General features: G+C 36.9%; 2 pseudogenes; one reads left to right on the top strand and one right to left on the bottom strand.

Annotated features, from left to right (window-relative positions):
• Positions 1-1,156: 1,156 nt before the first annotated feature.
• Ndufb4-ps4 (NADH:ubiquinone oxidoreductase subunit B4, pseudogene 4) lies at positions 1,157-7,798 on the bottom strand (annotated as a pseudogene).
• Olr1018-ps (olfactory receptor pseudogene 1018) lies at positions 14,532-15,411 on the top strand (annotated as a pseudogene).

The following is an 18,790-nucleotide window of genomic DNA, read 5'->3' as shown; positions in this document are numbered from 1 at the left end:
GCCAAGGGTAATTTCATGTGTACTATGAATGGTCATTTTAGTCCCTGGTAGCTCTGGGGGACAGGAGTATATTTAGTTGATATTGATATTCTTCCTATGGGTTGCAAACCCCTTCAGCTCCCTCAAGCCTTTCTTTAACTCCTCCATTGGGAACAACATTCTCAGTCCAATGGTTGGCTGTGAGCATCTGCCTCTTTATTCATCAGGCTCTGGCAGAAACTTTCAGGAGACAGGTATATCAGGTTCCTGTCACCAAGCACTTCTTGGCGTTTGCAAAAGTATCTGGGTTTGGTGACAGTAGGTGGGAGTAGGTGGGATGGATCTCCATGTGGGGAAGTCTCTGGATGGCGTTTCCTTCAGTCTCTCCTCCATAATTTCTCCCCATATTCCCTCCTATGAGTATTTTGTTCCCCCTCTGAGAAGGACTGAAGCATCCACACTTTGCTCTTTCTTCTTCTGGAGCTTAATGAGATCTGTGGATTGTATCTGTATATTCTGAGCTTTAGGGCTAATATCCACTTATCAGTGAGTGCATACCATGGTTTTTTTTTGTTTTTTTTTTTTTTGTGATTGGGTTACTTTCTCATCAGTTGTTCCATCCTGCAGGACAGTCAACAAGGATGCAGAGGGTACCTGGAGTGGGGGACAAGAGATGTGAAGAAGGATGCCAAGACAAGATCTGATCAAGGTGACAATTTTATTGTTTCCAAGGCTGAACTAATAACATAACAGGGGTAACAGAGAGGTGGGAATTGGGAAACATTTACTTAGGCCAAAGACACAGTGTTCATGTGGTCAGCTGATGTCAACAGGATGTTGGTTTTGTCACATCATTGGGCATCCTGACATCCAATGTATTTCTCAGCAAGGTCATAACTTTGTCATATCATTAGACACCTTGACCAGCAGATTTGTGTTAGTCTTCTGCAGCTGGTTGGGGATTTTCCATGAACCCAGTCATACTTAACTCTAACCATAATATTAACATCAATTATGAGGGTTTCAAAGACATTGGTCCTAACAGCTTACCTCACTCAGGTTGATATTTTCTAGTTCCATTCATTGCCTAAGAATTTCATGAAGTCATTATTTTTATTTTTTTTCTTTTATTAATAATAGATTTATTTATGCAAGAATAGAATCATCATTGCTAAACTCAGTAGGGGATGTTAAATTTTTTGTCCAATTTTCCTTCCTGGATAAGTCTTTCCTTTCTGTCCCTGTCTGTTTTGAAAACATAATTACAGAAAATGAAAGGCCCAAGACCTGCCACACCTCCTCAAAGTGAGCTCTTGGGAGTGGGTCTGAAACTAGGATAAATATTTGTTGATCTGCGAATGAATCAAAGCAGGATTCTCGATGTGCGTTTGGTGTTCCGGGTCATTGTACTGAAGCATGTACTCACGTTTAAGCTGGGCCCTTATGGTCAAGCGCTCGAACTGAGCCTTTCCTGTCAGGATTGAGGGTACTGGTGAGAGTGGCTAGGGGTGGAGGCTTTTACTTGGAGCCCGATATCTTGGTTGTCCTGTGCTCTTCTTAACAATTTTATAAATGATTACTGTGTTCTCTGTTTTACAAAGATGGCAGAGTCCACAGCCCCAGGCCTGCCCAGTAGAGTGGCAGAATCAGGAATCAACTCTGTTCCATTTAATCCCAGAATCCCCGCTCTTTAACACACAGACATATGATAACAGATCTGGCTCCGGGTTTGGAATTTCTGTAGCTATTTCTGTTGCCATAGCAGCATGTTCATGCTTTCTTTGGGCTTTGGTCTAAATATTTTTGAAAAGCAACTGTTTAATTTTAAAATTAGCTTGGTTCCCTAGAGATAAACTCTTTCTTTATCTTTATGAACTTGAATATTTCTTATTTACTTTTCGATTGTTAATCCCCTTCCCGGTTTCCTGGCCAACATCCCCCTAAACCCTCCCCCTCTCCTTCTAGATGGGCTTCCCCTCCCCATCCTCCACCCATTACCACCCTTCCCCCAACAAGAACGTTCACTGGGGGTTTAGTCTTGGGAGGATCAAGGGGTTGCCCATCCACTGGTCCTCTTACTAAGCTATTCATTTCTACCTATGATGTTGGAGCCCAGTGTCAGTCCATTTATAGTCTTTGGGTATTGGCTTAGTCCCTGGAAGATCTGGTTGTTTGGCATTGTTGTTCATATGTGGTCTCGAGCCCCTTCAAGCTCTTCCAGTCCTTTCTCTGATTCCTTCAATGGGGATACCGTTCTCAGTTCAGTGGTTTGCTGCTGGCATGTGCCTATGTACTTGCAGTACTCTGGCTGTGTCTCTCAGGAGAGATCTACATCCGGTTCTTGTTGGCCTACACTTCTTTGCTTCAACCATCTTATCTAGTTTGGTGGATGTATATGTATGGGCCACATGTGGGACAGGTTCTGAATGGGTGTTCCTTCTGCCTCTGATCTAAACATTAACTACCTATTCCCTCCCAAGGGTATTTTTGTTCCCCTTCTAAAGAAGGACTGAAGCATTCGCATTTTGGTCATCCTTGAGTCTCATGTGTTCTGTGCATCTAGGGTAATTCAAGCATTTGGGCTAATAGCCACTTATCAATGAGTGCATACCATGTGTCTTTTTCTGTGATTGGGTTACCTCCCTCAGGATGATATTTTCCAGTTCCATCCATTTGCCTATGAATTTCATAAAGTCATTATTTTTGATAGATAAGTAATATTCCATTGTGTAGATGTACCGTATTTTCTGTATCCATTCCTCTGTTGAAGGGCATCTGGGTTCTTTACAGCTTCTGGCTATTATAAATAAGGCTGCTATGAACATAGTGGAGCACATTTCTTTGGTATATGTTGGGGCATCTTTTGGGTATATGCCCAAGAGAGGTATAGCTGGGTCCTCAGGTAGTTCAATGTCCAATTTTCTGAGGAACCTCCAGACTTATTTCCAGAATGGTTGTACCAGTATTCCATACCACCAAAAATGGAGGAGTGTTCCTCTTTCTCCACATCCACGCAAGCATTTGATGTCACCTGACTTTTTTATCTTAGCCATTCTCACTGGTGTGAGGTGAAATCTCAGGGTTGTTTTGATTTGTATTTCCCTTATGACTAAAGATGATGAACATTTCTTTAGGTGTTTCTCAGCCATTCAGCATTCCTCAGCTATGAATTCTTTGTTTAACTCTGAACCCCATTTTTAAATAGGGTTATTTGTCTCCCTGTAGTCTAACTTCTTGGGTTCTTTGTATATTTTGGATATATGCACTCTATCTGTTGTAGGATTGGTAAACTTCTTTTCCCAATCTGTTGGTTGTCATTTTGTCCTAACAACAGTGTCCTCTGCCTTACAGAAGCTTTGCAGTTTTATGAGATCCCATTTGTTGATTCTTGATCTTAGAGCATAAGCCACCTGTGTTTTGTTTAGGAAATATTTTCCAGTGACCAGGCGATTAAGATTCTTCCCCACTTTTTCCTCTATTAGTTGGAGTGTATCTGGTTTGACATGGAGGGTCTTGATCCACTTGGACTTAAGCTTTATACAGGGTGATAAGAATGGATCGATCTGCTTTCTTCTACATGGTGACCTCTAGTTGAACCAGCACTATTTGCTGAAAATGCTTTCTCTTTTCCTTTGTATGGTTTTGGCTTCCTTGTCAAAAATCAAGGGACCACAGATGTGTGGGTTCATTTCTGGGTCTTCAATTCTATTCTACTGGTCTATCTGTCTGTCTCTGTACCAATACCATGCAGTTTTATCACTATTGCTCTGTAGGACTGCTTGAGTTCAGGGATAGTTATTCCCCCGAAGTACTTTTATTGTTGAGGATAGTTTTATCTATCCTGGGTTTTTTAATATTCCAGATGAATTTGCAAATTGTTCTGTCTAACTCTTTAAAGAATTGGATTGGTATTTTGATGGGGATTGCATGGAATCTGTAGATCGCTTTTGGTAAAAAGACCTTTTTTACTATGTTAATCCTGCCAACCCATGAGCATGGGAGATCTTTCCATCTTCTGAGGTCTTCTTCAGTTTCATTCTTCAGAGGCTTGAGTGCTTATCCTACAGATCTTTTACCTAATGGTTAAAGTCACACTGAGGTATTTTATATCATTTGGGATTATGAATGGTGTTCTTTCCCTAATTTCTTTCTCGTCTTGTTTCTCTTTTGCGTAGAGAAAGCCTACTTATTTATTTGAGTTAATTTTATACTCAGCCACTTTGGTGAATGTGTTTATCAGGTTTAGTAGTTCTCTGCTGGAAGGTTTGGGATCACTTAAGTATACTATCCTATCATCTGTATATAGTGATATTTTGACATCTTCTTTTCCAATCTGTATCCCTTGATCTCCTTTGTTTTCTGATTGCTCTGGCTAAAACATCAAGAACTATATTGTATAAGCAGGGAGAGAGTGGGCAGCATTGTCAAGTCCCTGATTTAATGGAATTGCTTCAAGTTTCTCTCCATTTAGTTTAATGTTAGCTACTGGTTTGCTGTATATGGCTTTTACTATGTTTAGGTGTCGGCCTGATTTCCTATTCTTTTCAGGACTTTTAATCATAAAGCGTTGTTGAATTTTGTCAAATGCTTTCTCAGCATCTAATGTTTTTGTTCTTTCAGTTTGTTCTATAGTGGATTACATTGACGGTTTTCGGTATATTAAACCATTTGTGCATGACTGGGATGAAGCCTACTTGATCATGTTGAATGATTGTTTTGATCTTATTGGATTCAGTTTCCCAGAATTTTATTGAGCATTTTTCGTCGATATACATAAGGGAAATTGGTCTGAAGGTCTCTTTCTATGTTGGGTCTTTGTGCGTTTTAGGCACAAGAGTAATTGTACCTTCATAAAAGGATTTCGGTAGCTCTCCAACTGTTTCAATTTTGTGGAATAATTTGTATAGCATTGGTATGAGGTCTTCTATGAAGGTCTGATAGAATTCTGCACTGAACCCATCTGGACCTGGGCTCTTTTTGGTTGGGAGACCTTTAATGACAGCTACTATTTTGTTAGGAGTTACGGGGTTGTTTAAATGCTTTATCTGTTCCTGATTTCGGTACCTGGTATCTGTCTAAGAAACTGTCCATTTCTTGTAGATTTTCAAGTTTTGTAGAATATAGGCTTTTGTAGTAGGAACTAATGATTTTTTGAATGTCCTATGATTGTGTAGCTATGTCTTCCTTTTCATTTCTGATTTTGTTAATTTGTCCACACCCTCTGTGTCCTCTCTTTAGTCTGTCCAAAGGTTTATTCTATTTTGTTGATTTTCTCAAAGAACCAAATTTTGGTTTTGTTGATTCTATCTATGGTCCTTTTTGTTTCTACTTGGTTGATTTCAGTTCTGAGTTTGATTACTTCCTGCCTTCTACTCCTCCTGGGTGTATTTGCTTCTTTTGGTTCTAGAGCTTTTAGGTGTGCTGTCAAGCTGCTGATATATGCTCTCTCCTTTTTCTTTCTGCAGGCACTCAGAGCTATGAGTTTTCCTCTTAGCACAACTTTCACTGTGTCCTATAAGTTTGGGTATGTTGTATCTTCATTTTCATTAAATTCTAAGAAGTCATTAATTTATTTATTTCTTCTTTGCCCAGGTTATCATTGAGTAGAGCACTGTTCAACTTCCATGTATATGTTGGCATTCTTCCCTTATTGTTATTGAAGACCAGCTTTAGCCTGTGGTGGTCTGATAGGAGGCATGGGATTATTTCTATCTTTCTGATTCTGTTGAAGCCTATTTTTTGACCAATTTTGGACAAAGTACCATGTCATGGTGAGAAGAAGGTATATTCTTTTGTTTTAGGATAGAGTGTTCTGTAAATATCTGTTAAGTCCATTTGGTTCATGATTTCTCTTAGTCTATCTATGTCTCTGTTTAATTACTGTTTCCATGATCTGTCCATTGATGAGTGACGGGGTTTTGAAATCTCCTCCTATTATTGTGTGAGGAGAAATGTGTGCTTTGAGCTTTAGCAAGGTTTTTTTTTTTTATGTATGTAGTTGCCCTTATATTTGGAGCATAGATATTTAGGATTGACAGTTCATCTTGGTGGATTTTTCCTTTGATGAATATGAAGTGTCCTTCCTTATCTTTTTTGATGACTTTTAGCTGAAAATCGATTTTATTCTATTTTAGAATGGCTACTCCTACTTGCTTCTTCAGACCATTTACTTAGGAAGTTGTTTTCAGCCTTTCACTCTGAGGTAGTGTCTGTCTTTGTCTGCAGTGTGTTTCCTGTAGGCAGCAGATTGCAGGGTCCTCATTGCATATACTATTTCTTAATCTACGTCTTTTTATTGGAGAGTTGAGACCATTGATATTGAGAGATATTAAGGAATAGTGATTATTGTTTCCTGTTATATTCATATTTGGATTTGAGATTATGTTTGTGTGCTTTTCTTCTCTTTGTTTTGTTGCCAAGATGATTAGTTTCTTACTTTTTCTATGGTATAGCTTGCCTCCTTCTGTTGGGTTTACCATTTATTACCCTTTGTAGCGCTGGATTTGTAGAAAGACATTATGTAAATTTGGTTTCTCTATCTATGTTAATTGAGAGTTTTACAGGATACAGTAACCTGGGCTGGCATTTGTGTTTTCCTAGGGTCTGTATGACACCTGTCCAGGATCTTCTGGCTTTCATAATCTCTCGTGAGAAGTCTGGTGTGATTCTGATAGCTCTGCCTTTATATGTTACTTGACCTTTTTCCCTTACTGATTTTAATATTCATTTTTTATTTTGTGCATTTGGTGTTTTGACTATTATGTGACTGGAGGATTTTCTTTTCTGGTCCAATCTATTTGGTGTTCTGTAGGCTTCTTGTATTTTTATGGGCATCTCTTTCTTTAGGTTAGGGACGTTTTCTTATATGATTTTTTGAAGAAATTTACTGCTCTTTTGAGCTGGGAGTCTTCACCCTCTTCTATACCTATTACTGTCTGATTTGATCTTCTCATTGAGGCCTGGATTTCATGTATGTTTTGGACCTGTAGTTTTTTTCCGTTTCACATTTTCTTTGACCCTTGTGTCGATGATTTCTATGGAATCTTCTGATCCTTAGATTCTCTCTTCTATCTCTTGTGTTCTGTTTGTGATGCTTGTATCTACAGCTCCTTGTCTCTTCCTTTGGTTTTGTATATCCAGGGTTGTTTCCCTCTGTCCTTTCTTTATTGCTTTTAATTCCATTTTTAATTCCTTCACCTGTTTTATTGTGTTTTTCTGTAATTCTTTCAGGGATTTTTGTGATTCCTCTCTATAGTCTTCTACTTGTTTATTTATGTTTTCCTGCGTTTCTCTAAGGCAGTTCTTCATGTCTTTCTTGAAGACCTCCAGCATCATGATCAAATATGATTTTAAATCTAGATCTTGCTATTCTGGTGTGTTTGGAAAATTGGGATCTGATGATGCCTTGTAGTCTTGGTTTCTGTTGCTTGGGTTCCTGCACTTGTCTCTCACCATCAGGTTGTCTCTGGTGTTACCTTGTTTTGCTATTTCTGACAGTGGCTAGACCGTCCTATAGGCCTAGGTGTCAGGAGTGCTGTAGAACTGTTTTCCTGTTTTCTTTCAGCCAGTTATGGGAAGAGAGTGTTCTACTATCGGGCCTGTAGTCTTTCCAGTCTACTGGTCTTCATCTGTTCCTGTGGGCCTGTGTCCTGAGTCCACCAGGCAGGTCGCTTAGAGCAGAAAAGTTGGTCTTACCTGTGGTCCCACTGCTCACGTTGCTCATGGGGGCCTGCTTTTGAGCTCTTGGTGAGGGCAGCAACCAGGAAGGCTTGTGCCACCTTTTCCTGGAGCCCATGTGCACCGGGCTCCCAGATGGCATTAGGTGTTTTCATCTGGAGCCAAAAATGTGGGCAGAGTGTAGTCTCTTCTGGCTTCTCAGGCATGTCTGCCCCTCTGAATGTTTAGCTCTCCCTCCCATGGGATTTGGTTGCAGAGAACTGTTGACTGGTTCGCTTCAGGTCTGGGCAGTGTCTGAACTGCGAGGGATATGCCATTCGAGTGCCCCTATCTTCTGGTTCCCAGATACCCTATACAGTTTCCTCTTGGGCCAGTGATGTGGGCAAGGGTGGGCAGTATTTTTGGTCTCTTCTGCTCTGCAGTCTCAGGAGTGCCCACCTGTTTGAGCAGGACCTCTCTCTCCGAAGGGGTTTGGGAGCAGTGAACTGTGGGCCAGGATCAGTGAGTTTGTGGCTCCAGCTAAAAACTGGAAGTGTCCCGTCCCAGAGGAATTTTGCCCCTGTGTGTCCTGAGTCCACCAGTCAGGTCGCTTGGAGCAGAAAAGTTGGTCTTACATATGGTCCCGCAGATCAAGTTGCTCGTGAGGGCCTGCTTTTGAGCTTTCAGTGAGGCTGGCAACCAGGATGGCCTGTGCCTTTTCCTGGAGCCCCTGTGCACCTGGGTCCCATATGGCATTAGGTGTTTTCCTCTGGAGTGAATTAATTATTTTTAATAGCTGAGTAGTACTCCATTGTTTAAAAGTACCATATTTTGTGTATCCATTCCTCTATTGAAGGACATTTGGATTTTTTCCAACTTCTGGATATTATAAATTTAGCTGCTATGGACATAATGGAGCTTGTGTCCTTGTTGTATATTGGAGAGTCTTTTGGGAATATGCCTGGAAGTGTTATAGCTGGCTCCTCATGTAGTGCTATGTCCACTTTTCTGAGGAATCTCCAGACTGATTCCAAAGTCTTTGTACTAGGTTGAATCATTTGAACAATGGAGAAAGTTTTTCTCTTTCTGCACAGTCTTGCCTACATCTGCTGTTACCTGAGTTTTTTTATCTTAGCCATTCTGAGTGGTGTGATGTGGAATCTCAGGCTTGTTTTGATTTGCATTTCCCCGATGACTTAGAGTGGTGAACATTTCTTTAGGTGGTTCATGGACATTAATTATTTCTCATTTAATAATTCGTTGCTTAGCTCTGTATCCAATTTTAATAGAATTATTTGGTTCTCCTTGGGTCTAACTTCTTGTGTTCTTTTTATATATTTGATATTAGCCCTCTATTAGATGCACAATTGGTAAAGTTTTTTTCCTAATCTGTCAGTTGCCATTTTGCCCCATTGACAGTGCCATTTGTCATACAGAAGCTTTCCAATTTTATCAGGTCCCATTTGTCTATTTTTGATCTGAGAGCATAAGTCATGGCTGTTCTGATCAGAAAATTTTTCCCTCTGCCGAAGAATTCGAGGCTCTTCCCCATCTAAACAGTCCCATATCCCCTAACATAATAGAAGTAATCACTAAAAGACTTTCAAAAAAAAGCCCAGGACGAGATGGGTTTTGTGAAGAATTCTATCAACTCTTCAAAGAGGGCTACCCAATACTGATACTCTTTAAATATTCCACAAAATAGAAAGCAAAGGAACACTTCTTCATTCTTTGAAACAACAATTATACTTATACAAGTCACACAAAGACCCACTAAAGAAAGAGGACTTCAGACCAATTTCCCCTACGAATATCAAAGCAAAAATACTTGATAAAATTCTTGCAAACTGAATACAAGGACATATCAAAATGATCATTCATCATGCCCAAGTAGGCTTTTCCCCAGGAATGCACAGGTTTCAATATATAGAAATCCATCCACATAATCCCATGCTCAAAGAAAAAATATCATTTGATCATCTCACTAGATGTGGAGGAAGCAGTTGACAAAGTTCAACACTCCTTCATGATAAACGTCTTGGAAAGATCAGGAATTCAAGGCCCATACCAAAATATAGTAAAAGCAATAATACAGCAAGTCTGTAACCAACATCAAACCAAATGGAATGAAACCTGAAGCAATCACACTAAAATCAGGGACTAGACATCTCTGCACACTTTCTCCCTACCTATTCAATACAGTACATGAAATCCTAGCTCAAGAAATTAGACGACAAAAAGTGGTCAAAGTAATACAAGCTAGAAAGGAAGAAGTCCTATCGCTATTCACAGATGATATGATAGTATAATTATTACGAACCCCCAAAGTTCCAACAGAGAGCTCTGAATCCTGGTAAACGACTTCAGCAAAGTGGCTTGATATACAATTAACTCAAACAAATCAGTAGCCTTCTTCTACTCAAGGAATAAACAGGCTGAGACTGTTACTAAGGAAAAGACATATTTCACAACAGTCACAAATAATATAAAATACCTTGGTGTGATGTTAACGAAGTAAATGAAGGATCTATATGACAAGAACTTCAAGTCTGTGAAGAAAGAAATTGAAGATCTCAGAACATGGAAAGATCTCCCATGCCCATGGATTGGAAAGATTAATATAGTAAAAATGGTCATTTTTTCAAAATCAAACTGAAGATTCAATGTCATCCCCATCAAAATTCCAACTCAATTTTTCATAGAGTTAGAAAGAGCAATTCTCATATTTATTTGGAATAAGAAAAACCCAGGAGAGCAAATTCTATCCTCAACAATAAGAGACCTTCTGAGGAATCACCATCCCTGACCTCAAGCTGTATTACATAGGGTTAGTGATTTAAAAATCTATATGGTATTTGCACAGAGATAGGCAGGTAGATAAATTGAATAGAATTAAAGACCCAGAAATGAATGCACATACCTATGGTCACTTTATCTTTGACAAAGAAGCTAAAATAATCCAGTGGGAAAAAAGATAGCATTTTCAATAAATGTTGCTAGTTCGACTGGTCGTCAGCATGTAGTAGAATGCAAGTCAATCCATTCTTACTGCCTTGTACAAAGGTGAAATTCAAGTGTATCAAGGACTTCCACATAAAACCAGATACACTGAAACTAATAGAAGCCTTATATATTTAAAGATTTGAAATGTTTTCATGTAACTCTGCATGATATTCAAACTTCCTTACTCCAAATAGGTAATGGTGTATCATTGTTCTATATACATTTATATGAAAAACTTATGGCAAAATACTTCAGCATGACAAATTTATAGACTTTTGAAAATTAGAAAAATTTTTTCAAAATCAAATATACCTGAGCAAATTTTGTAAGGAGGGGATTGCATGTCAAAAATAGTATTCATCATACCCAAGTTAGCTTTATCCCTGAAACACAGCGATGTTTCAACATGAGCAATTAATGAACTAAATCATTTTTTTTCAAAACTCAGTTTTGTAGGAATTTTCCATGTAATTTTTGCAAGACATGAGCAGGATTTCCAGTCTCTGGTTCTAGTTCTAAAAATATTGTAGGGCATTGGGTGTTTCTATTACAACACATATTGTAACCCAGTGCACTCTTCCTCCCTCCTTCCACCCCCTTTGTCTCTCTCTCTCTCTGTCTCTCTCTCTGTCTCTCTGTCTCTGTCTCTGTCTCTGTCTCTCCCTCCTCTCTCTCTCTCTCTCTCTCACACACACACACACACACACACACAACAGCCCCGCCTCTCTCCTTTACTCTCTCCTATCCCCCCTCTCTTTTTCTCGCTCTCTCTCCCTTCCTCCCTCCTTCAGTCTTTCCCCTTGCCTGCACACACACATGAAAATTTATATATATAAATAAAGATTTTGTTCTTTTTTAAAACAAAAGTCCTTAAGAGAATCAAAGGGGTTTGGTAGAAATCACGTTATCTTGGGAAAGACAGGACCCTCAAAGACATCCCCTAAGGAGACAACACTGCTGAATGTGCAGCATACAGGCACACATATATATTCATAACCTTACTCAACCATGTAGTCTTCACATTATTATATGGAAGGCTTTATAATGCATGCCTCCTCTATCTCCTTTCTAATAGGCAATGGATATGCAATATTTGGATGCAAATCACATATTAAACTTAGTCAATAGAAAAATTACTTCTCTCTGTGTGCTTTTCATGAACTCATTTAATATTCCTTCAGTGTTTTTGCAAATCTTTATATTTTAATATTTTTCAAATTTATTTAATTTCAATTTCAAATTTACTTCAATACGTACTTTCCTTGAGGATATCCTTATGAAAATAATGAGCAATATCCTCTCCATTGTGAAGAAAAATCAGCTTAAGCTATGCATAAGTGGAGTCAGTGGCTTTTAGTGAATATAAATATAAATAAATTTCAAATTTAGCATCTATGCCAAATATACTAAAGTTAAAAAAATCTACTACCTCACAGCAATACATTATCTAATGGGAAAAAATACAGAGGACTCTAATGGAAATAATAGCAAACTGGTTTTTTTTCTAATATAAATTACAGATTCAGTAAGAAAATGTCTTTGAGTATTAATTTTGAGAACTGTAAAAATATTACCTCTAGTTCTTGACATTCCTATTAACTATACTTTACTAAATTATCCAGTATGTTTTTATTATCAAAGAAAATAATTAAATGTCAAACTTCATGTCCCAGTGGAAAATTACTCTTGCTATTTTGTGCTTTTTAAATGTTTATATAAAATTACACTAGATTACATTTTTGTATTAAAATATTGACTATATAAAATACAAATATAACTGTTGTTTTTCAGTATTATCTGCATTTTACATTTTTCCAACAATTAATGATTCCAAAGACTATTTCTGTAATTCACCTCATTATTCAGCTTAGCCTTAGGTCACACTCATCAGCCCTATCTCTCTCCAGAGACAATTTATCACTTCTTTGCTAAAGAGTCCCTTGTGTCTGTTTCAAGGAGGAAGTAAAAACATAGAACAGAAAAGAATATTTAGGCACACCATTTTGTAACAATGGTGTAAAAAGTAGAATTTAGAATTACAGGTCATTGTTCTTTCCTAAGAGTAACCGGAAGACAAAGGGTGAAAATGGTATTTGTCAAATTTCATAATATCCATTGTAAGTACTTTGTTCTTTTTTGGTATTTTAGAAAACATGAGATTCTAGGTACTGGCTGTTATGGTTACAACTAAAAATTTTAGGCGATATTCTATCTCAACAACTTCTACTTATTGGCCACATAGCCCTTCATCTCCCAGGATACTGATTTTTATGTTTTTTTCCTGATTTACCAATGAAGTTTTATCTAGGTAGCACACCAAATATACAGCTTTATTGCCTCTTAACTGTATGTATTGCTCAAATATCTTGATAATGTAGCTACCTTCTTCCCTTTATTTTACTTCATGTATTCCCCTTTCTCCTTCATATTCTCTTCATCCCCCAAACTTTTTGAGAATCTTAGCTACAGTCCAATATATAATAATTTCTTCTATATTGAATTCCTGTTCTGTTTGTCAATTTACCTGTTTGTTTTCAACAACCTTTGGATTTACTATTAAATTGTAAGTTGTAGCCCGAGACACTTCTACTCAATATGAATAAAATAAATACATAAATAATAAAACGAGAATATTTTGTTTTGAGAGTTTTATAAATAGTGTGCACTCTACGGGAGGTGTCCACTGAAATTTTTGTTTTTTGTTTTTTTTTTTTTTTTATTTTTCTGGAGCTGAGGACCAATACCAGGGCCTTGTACTTGCTAGGCAAGCAATCTACCACTGAGCTAAATTCCCAACCCCTGAAATCTTTGCTGTTCACTGGAACCCAAGTATTTCTCAAGTTTCTTAAACCGCGATTTTAAGAATGTATTCCCTCGGACAATTTGGGTTTTGCTGTTTCCACCAAAAACCAAGAGTATATCACCTATCAGAATCTACTTCAGAGATATTCATTGGATTCACCCCATAGCATGTTCCTATTACTGTATATAGCTTAATTACCTCCCCAAATTTCAGGTACACATGGTATGAGTTTGTTATGTATGAAAAGCACATAATGGAGACATAGGTAATAAGTCTGAACAATGATCCGAAATGAGGTAATAGAGAAAATTGGTTAAAAATCCACTAAGAATTTGGGTTTGAGCTCTTAAGCTACAACAACTTTGCATTATATAATTTAGTCTCTGATCTTTATTCATTTTTCATTTTCTAATTATTCATTGCCTACGTTCTCTATCTGGTTGTTAAAATCTCATCTACATAGAGGAAAACTATTATTTAATTTAATAGAGAAACACTATGAATGCTTTTAAACTTTGAAGATTTCTGAGTTTGTTCCATTAGGGATATATAAATGTTGGTTTTGATAACCCTGATATACTTATTAAAATATTAATTGCTCAGAAAGTCAAGAATAGTTTAAAACATTTTCTAAAATTGACAAACAAATGTTTGTCTCAAATGCATTCCTTTATTGAAGTAGTTTTGAGAATAAAATTATATTTTTAATTTTAAATATTTTATTTTTCAAATGTTTGCTCATATACCGTAGAAAAAGACCTGTCTGAGAATTATCTTCATCTACCAATGTACTAACAACAACTATCAGATGACTATCTTAACACTAATTATCTGTAGATCCAAGGCAATCACCAGATACGTTATTGTCTTGTGACAGTTAATGTTCACTTTTATAACAGTATAATTTAATGAATAAGTTCATATTTCAGTTTCTACATTGCTACAAGTTTTGTCTGATATGATGAAACAAACACATATATGAGCAAATATAATTCAAACTTATCTGGACTCTCTAATTCATTTCACAATTATAGACCTGGCAGAACACAAAAAGAAGTGAAAAATCGAACATGTGTAAGTGAGTTTATTCTTCAATAACTCTTCTTCAATAATTCTTAAATAATCTTTGGGATTAACAAATGACCCAAAGGTAAACATTTTAATTTTTATATTTTTATTTCTCACTTATATTTTGAGCATTACTGGAAATCTGACCATTATTACCCCCAGATAAATTCACACCTCAAGATGCCCATGTACTTCTTCCTCTGAAATTTCTCTTTCCTAGAAATCGCATTTACAACAGTATCCATTCGTCGGTTCCTTGTGAGCATTGTAACAGGGGATATGACCATCTCCTATAACTCTTGTATGGCTCAGGTGTTCTTCTTCATACTCCTGGGTTTGACTGAATTTTTTCTTCTGACTGCTATGTCCTATGACCAATATGTGACTATCTGTAAGCCCTTGCATTATGCCACAATAATGAACAGCAGAGTCTGAATTTGGCTTACTGTTAGCTCTTGGCTGGCTGGATTTCTCATCATCTCTCCACCTGTGATCATGGGCCTTCAACTGGATTTCTGTGACTCCAACATCATTAACCATTTCACCTGTGACTCTTCCCCCATACTGCTCATTTCTTGCACAGACACAGCCTTTCTGGAACTCTTGGCATTCTTCCTAGCAATATTCACCCTCATGGTAACCTACTCATTATTGATTCTCTTCTACATGTCCATCCTTAGGACAATTCTAAGAATCCCCTCTGCTGAGCAAAGGGTAAAGGCCTTTTCTACCTGTTCTTCACACATCATTGTTGTGTCCATTTCTATGGAAGCTGTATATTCATGTATGTCAAAACTTCAGTAAAGGAAGGTGTGGCTTTGACTAAGGGTAAAGCAGTGCTCAACACCTCTGTTGCCCCGATGCTGAATCCTTTTATCTACTCCCTTAGAAACAAACAATAAAAGAATCCTTTAAGACCTTGGTCAAAAAATGCATTTCAAATAATAATTAATGGTAATGAAATTCACTGTTTCTTTTTTATAAAGTTATATGCCATGTTTATTTGCATTATTGTATTTTCCAACTACTTTTGTATTCAACTTAGAAAATGTTTTCATATTTTGATTTCAGTTAAAATTTTCTGAGTGTGGCTGATTTGTTGTCACCAAAATGAGAATGACATTTTAAAAGAATGAATTTATTTTCAAATTATTTATCAATTGAGCAACAGACAAATGCTAATAAAAGAGTAACATGCAACTCTGAAAAATACTTCCTACTGTATATGTACATTTAATTGAGATCTCCAGTGAGCCAATGTCCCCCATGTCTACTGTGCAGCTACTTCTTGCTGTATTTCCTAAAATCTATTTACATTAGAGGCCTGTGTAGTGAAGTGTATAAGTTTTATGTCTATCTTGTGTTTTCTGTCCTTTATTATCATAATAAATGGCATTTAATTGAGTTTAGTGACAACTTTTAAAAGATGCTCTCAAAATTAATGTTACTTACATCAGGGTCCTAAACCCTGATCATTAATCTACTGAATAATTTTGTTGATTTTTTAATGCTTAACTTTGAGCTTACCTAAAGTTTCTTTGGAAAAAGATGCTAGCCATTAATAGATTCATCTATAGATTTCTCTAACAGTAAAAGAAATATATGTTCTATGATACAGGTAGTTCTCAGAATTTCTTTCATACTCATAATAACTTGTTTTCCAAAATTTATATTGTTTAATTTTTTTTTAATATTGACATTTCATAGACTTTAGAGTATATGGGGCTAGAAATATTTGCTATATAAGCAGACATACACCATGTTAAGAAAGGTTGTTAGGAGAGAGAGAGAGACAGACAGAGAGAGAGAGAGAGAGAGAGAGAGAGAGAGAGAGAGAAGGTGTGTGTGTGTGTGTGTGTGTATGTGTGTGTAAAAACCAAGTTGCTCAATCTGTATAATATTACATCTATAGGTTGTGTCAATAATAAGTGAAAATAAGTATAAACTCCTCACCAGGTAGTTACCTGGAGTGATGTATGCAATATCAGTTGATGTACAAAGGCAAGAAATTCATAACTATTTTCATAGCAAGAGTTTAGCTGCTTTTCCTCTTCTGCTTGTTTCTAGACCTTTTTGAAAATTAGATTGTAGAGTTTATAACATTTGTTCAGAGCCACGCATAGTGGCATTAATTTTTATTCCAGTATCCAGAAAGCAGTGGCAGGTAGATCTCTGTATGTTGGACGTTAGAGTGGTCTATCTACACAGTGTGTTCCAGGACAGTCAGAGCTACATAATAGAGCTACTCTATCAGAAACACAGAAACACACACACACACACACACACACACACACACACACACACATCAAACACCACAGGTCTATCAACTCTAGTTACATGGTTTGTTCAGTTTGATGATTAATCCATTGAATCCCCTGATCTAGTATATCTGTTTATACCATGTAAAAATATTTAGTTTGATAATGGACAAAGTGAACATCATGTTCTCCAAGTTAGCATTTTCTTCAGCTCCAGTTGATTTTACTTTCTTTAATATTCAACTTAATTTAAAAATTAAAAAGACTTGCATCAAGAAAATGAAAAACAGCAATTAGTAGCAAAGATCTAAGAGAAAGGATTTTTATATATTTCATGGAAATGTAAATTAGTTCTACTACTATAAGCATTAATATGGACATTCACATTTGAGCTAGCATAGGATTCAGATATAAAGGTTCCATTTCATCCCCAGAGTTAACCCTGTGAAACAGCTATTCACAAACTAATCCCACATGGAGAAAGCTGATTGCTTAGAAGTGCTGTCATTCCTAAGATCACAGGTGAGACCCCAACTATTGCTAAAATAACTTGCCAAGTTTGGAATTTCAAATTTCAGTCCTATGCTCTTTTTCTGAGCATAGGTGTAATTACTTTAGTTTGTTATTTTTACAGTATTAAGAATTTAATCCAGGGTCTCATACATTCTATGCAAGCACTCTATGTCAGAACTATGACCTAGCCTGTACAGGTTCTGGTTACTAACATTCACACACACACACACACACACACACACATTTACACACACACAGGTACATAAAAAATACCACAGAAGAAGAATATTATCATCCTGAAGGAGGTAACACAATCACAAAAAATATACATGGTATGCACTCACTGAGAAGTGGATATTAGCTCAAAAGCTTGAATTACCCAAGATAAAATTCACAGACCACATGAAGCTCAAGAAAAAGGATGACCGAAACATGGGTGCCTCACTCCTTCTTAAATCGGGGAACAAAACATCTTCATAGGAGGACTATAGAGGCAAAGTTTAGAGCAAAGATGGAAGGAATGGCCATTCAGAGCCTGCCCCGCATGGATATACATTATATATATTATATCTATCTATTTATCTATATCTATATTTATCTATATCTATCTATCTATATCTATATCTATATCTAATATATATATCTAATATATATATACATATATATACATATACATATATATATATATATATATATATATATATATATATATATATATATCCACCAAAACTGGACAAGATTGATGAAGCTGAGAAATGCATGCTGACAGGAGCTGACAGTAGAAATATCCTGAGCATGTCAAATACAGAGGAGAATTCTAGTAGCACACCATTGATCTAAGAAAGGGATCCCTGTTGGAGGAGTTAGAGAAAGAATTGAAAGAGTTGAAGGTGGCCTGCAACTCCATAAGAACAAACACAACACCCAACCAGAGCTTCCAGGGACTAAACCACTACTCAAAGACTGTACATGGGATCCATGGCTCCATCAGTATATGTAGCAGAGGATGGCCTTGTGGAGCACCTGTGGAAGGAGAAGCCCTTGATCCTGCCAAGGCTGGACCCCCAATGTAGGAGATTGTTGGAAGGCAGTAATGGGGGTTGGATGTGGAGGGATACACCCTTATAGAAGACAGGGAGGGGGAGGGAATAAGGGGCTTATGCATGGGAAACTGGGAAAGGGAATAATATTTGAAATGTAAATATAAAATATCCAATAAAAGAAAACAATAAGATTATGTCACTTGCAGCAAATAAATAGACAGATACAAATATATAATAAGTAGATAGATGATAGATAGATAGATAGATAGATAGATAGACAGACAGACAGACAGACAGACAGACAGACAGATAGATAGATAGATAGATAGATAGATAAAATGCATTGGAAATCATCATGCTTAAAGAAAATATGATAGATTCAGAAAGGCAAATATAATGTGGTTTTGCTCCTATGGTAGGTGCATATTTAAATACGCTTATACCATTAAAGTGGAAATGGGTTACTA

The sequence above is a fragment of the Rattus norvegicus genome, chromosome 7 (genome assembly GCF_036323735.1).
Source record: "Rattus norvegicus strain BN/NHsdMcwi chromosome 7, GRCr8, whole genome shotgun sequence".
Taxonomy (NCBI): Eukaryota; Metazoa; Chordata; class Mammalia; order Rodentia; family Muridae; genus Rattus; species Rattus norvegicus.
Note: the sequence above shows the minus strand (reverse complement) of the source record. Positions and strands in the feature narration are given on the sequence as shown.